Below are 3,872 nucleotides of genomic sequence, written 5' to 3' on the forward strand. Positions count from 1 at the left end.
TGGATCACCTGAGGTCGGGAGTTCAAGACCAGCCTGACCAACATGGTGAAACCCCATCTTTAAAAAAAAAAAAAAAAAAAAAAAAAAAAAAAAAGAAGGGCGGGCGCGGTGGCTCACGCCTATAATCCCAGCACTTTGGGAGGCCGAGGCGGGTGGATCACAAGGTCAAGAGATCGAGACCATCTGGTCAACATGGTGAAACCCCGTCTCTACTAAAAATACAAAAATTAGCTGGGCATGGTGACGCGTGCCTGTAGTCCCAGCTACTCGGGAGTCTAAGGCAGGAGAATTGCTTGAACCCAGGAGGCGGAGGTTGCAGTGAGCCGAGATCGCGCCATTGCACTGCAGCCTGGGTAACAAGAGGGAAACTCCATCTCCAAAAAAGAAAAAAAAAAAAAAAAAGATAAATTCCCCTGCAGTTTCTTATACCTACTTCTTGCCCTCTTCCTCAGGGTTACAGATTAACTGCCTTCAGCTCTTCTCCCCTAGGGCTCTGCAGAACCTTCCTACCTTTCAGAAGGTTTGCGTCCTTTCCCTAGAGTTTTTCCCACCACTCTGACCGATCCCCCACAACTAAAAGTAGATCTATCATTCAATTCAGCAATCCCACTACCGGCTATCTACCCAAAGGGAAAGTAGTCATTAGGCCGGGCGCCATTGCTCACACCTGTAATCCCAGCACATTGGGAGGCCGAGGCAGGCGGATCACCTGAGGTCAGAATTTTGAGAACAGCCTGGCCAACATGGTGAAACCCTGTCTCTACTAAAAATACAAAAGTTAGTCAGGTGTGCTGGCGCATGCCTGTAATCCCAGCCACTCGGGAGGCTGAGACAGGAGAATTGCTTGAACCCTGGAGGCGGAGGTTGCAGTGAGCCAAGATCAAGCCACTTCACTCCAGACAGAGCAAGACTCTGACTCAAAAAAAAAAAAAAAAGTACCCGTGAATTATTGCAGCACAATTCACAATTACAAAGATATGGAACCAGCTTCAGTGCTCATTGGCCAATAGGTGGATAAAGAAAATGTGGTATGTATTCACCATGGAATATTACTCAGGCATAAAGAAGAATGAAATAATGCCTTTTTGCAGCAACTTGGATGGAGCTTGAGGCCATTATTTGAAGGTCATTATTCTAAGTGAAGTAACTGAGCAATGGAAAACCAAATACTGTATATTCTCACTTACAAGTGGGAGCTAAGCTGTGGGTATGCAAAGCCATGCAGAGTAGTATAACGGACTTTGGAGACTCAGAAGAGGGAGGGTGAGAGGGGGGTGAGGGATAAAAAAAAAGAAATAGGGGGTTTGGCAGACACGGTGGCTCACGCCTGTAATTCTAGCACTTTGGGAGACTGAGCAGGGTGGATCACGAGGTCAGGAGATCAAAACCTTCCTGGCTAAAACAGTGAAACCCCCTCTCTACTAAATATACAGAAAATTGGCTGGGTGTGGTGGCAGGTGCCTGTAGTCCCAGCTCCTCAGGAAGCTGAGGCAGGAGAATCGCTTGAACCCAGGAGGTGGAGGTTGCCGTGAGCCGAGATTGCGCCACTGCACTCCAGCCTAGGTGACAGAGTGAGACTCCGTCTCAAAAAAAGAAAAAGAAACAAGGTTTCATTGTACATATTGGGTACAATGTACACTGCTCGGGTGATGCACTAAAATCTCAGACTTCATCACTATGCAATTCATCCATGTCACCAAAACACACTTGTACCCCAAAAGCTATGGAGAAAATATTTTTTAAAAGAAGCAACAGGTAGCCGGGCACGGTGGCTCACACCTGAAAACCCAACACTTTGGGAGTCCGAGTGGGTGAATTGCTTGAGTCCAGGAATTCAAGACCAACCTGAGCAACATGGAGAAACTGTGTCTCTACTAAAATACAAAACAACTTAACCAGGTGTTGGGCGGGTACAATGGCTCATCCCTGTAATCCCAGCACTTTGAGAGGCCAAGGTGGGCAGATCACAAAGTCAGGAGTTTGAGACCAGCCTAACCAACATGGTGAAACCCTGTCTCTACTAAAAATACAAAAATCAGATAGGCGTGGTGGCCCACGCCTATAATCCCAGCTACTCAGGAGGCTGAGGCAGGAGAATTGCTTGAACCCAGGAAACAGAGGTTGCAGTGAGCTGAGATCGCACCACGGCACTCCAGCCTGGGCAACAGAGCTAGATTCCATCTTTAAAAAAAACTAACCAGGTGTGGTGGCATATGCCTGAACTCCCAGCTACTCAGCAGGCTGAGGCATGAGAATTCCTTGAACCTAGGAGGTGGAGGTGGCAGTGAGCCAAGATTGTACCACTGCACTCCAGCTGGGGTAATAGAGTAAGACACAGTCTCCAAAAAAAGAAGAAGAAGAAGAAGAAGAAACAGGTAAACTTGTGTACTTTTCTGCTTTGGTTTGATGAAAAGCAAGCCATTGTGGAGAAGAACTGGAGAACGAGAGTCTGATCTAATGATGATAGATGAGGGGACAGGGAGGGGTGGCGGAATGCTGGAAATGGGACCTAGCAAGGCCCACTTATTCAGATTCTTCTTGGCATCTTTTTTTTTTTTTTTTTTAAGGTGGGGTTTCACCATGATGGCCAGGCTGGTTCTTGAACTCCTGACCTCAGGTGATCCACCCATCTCAGCCTCCCAAAGTGCTAGGATTACAGGCGTCAGCCTCCGCGCCCGGCCTTCTTGGCATCTCTACGTCTTAGGCTCCTTTCTTCTGGGAATAGGGAGGGCACCTCCCCAGTGAAAGTTTTATGATCTGATCAAAGAAGAAGGGAGAGGCAAAGGTGACAGATTGCCCATCTGCTTCTGCTGATTTCTCCAGCGTTAAGATGCCGTGTTTTAGTGTGGCCGTCCTGAACGTCGATGACAATTTGATTTCAAACATTAATGACAACATCAAAGGTAAAACACACACCCAGAAAATAAAGACATAAAATGACAGGGCAGGGCACGGTGGCTGACGCCTTTAATCCTAGCACTTTGGGAGGCCAAGCTGGGTGGATCACCTGAGGTCAGCCTGGCCAACATGGCCAAACCCCGTCTCTACTAAAGATACAAAAACTGGGCAGGCATGGTGGCGAGTGCCTGTAGTCCCAGCTACTCGGGAAGCTGAGGCTGGAGAATCCCTTGAACCCAGGAGGCAGAGGTTGCGGTGAGCCCAGATCACACCACTGCACTCCAGCCTGGGCAAAAGATGAGTGAAACTCCGTCTCAAAAAAAAAAAAAAATAAAATAAGAACCCTGCTAGATCAATGTTCTTATCCCCTATTTAATGCAGGATGGGGCTCAGATTGTGTAAAGGGCCTGCCTGGCATCGCCAGGTTCGTGGCAAAGCCAAGGTTTGCAGACAGCACTCTTTTTTTTTTTTTTTTTAACTATGGAACGCTTCATGAATTTGCATTTCATTCTTGCTCGGGGGCCATGCCAATCTCTGCATCATTCCAGCTTTAGTATATGTGCTGCTGAAGCGAGCATGGATCCAGGACTCTGAAGTTTACTTTCTTTCTAGTAAACTGTGTGACCCCTTTTTACTCCTCCCCAAAGGCTGACCAAGGTGTCCCAGAGATTAGGCAAGGGACCAGACCAGGTTGTCTATCAGTTGGACCAGTCCGTCTGGACTTCTGTCAGTTATGATCAGGAATCAGCAAAGAATAGGCCAAGTACAGTGGCTCATTCCTGTAATCCAGCGCTTTGGGAGGCTGAGGCGGGAGAATCGCTTGAGGCCCAGAGTTCAAGACCAGCTTGGGCAAAATAGCGAGACCCCCATTTCTGAAAAGAAAAGAAATCAGCAAAGAACTGTCTGGTTTTGCACCTTCACTCCCCAGATCCTTCCGGTTTTGTGCTATGAATTTTTTTGAGGAATTCCAGTGT

At 47.5% G+C, this 3,872-nt stretch overlaps 1 non-coding gene across 1 annotated transcript; it reads right to left on the reverse strand.

Annotated features, from left to right (window-relative positions):
• Window positions 1–3,372: 3,372 nt before the first annotated feature.
• On the reverse strand, window positions 3,373–3,476 carry LOC116547282. The gene has a single exon (XR_004267012.1). It is a non-coding gene; the product is annotated as a U6 spliceosomal RNA (small nuclear RNA).
• Window positions 3,477–3,872: the final 396 nt, after the last annotated feature.

The sequence above is a fragment of the Sapajus apella genome, unplaced genomic scaffold (genome assembly GCF_009761245.1).
Source record: "Sapajus apella isolate SASKATOON/1434 unplaced genomic scaffold, GSC_monkey_1.0 scaffold2580, whole genome shotgun sequence".
Taxonomy (NCBI): Eukaryota; Metazoa; Chordata; class Mammalia; order Primates; family Cebidae; genus Sapajus; species Sapajus apella.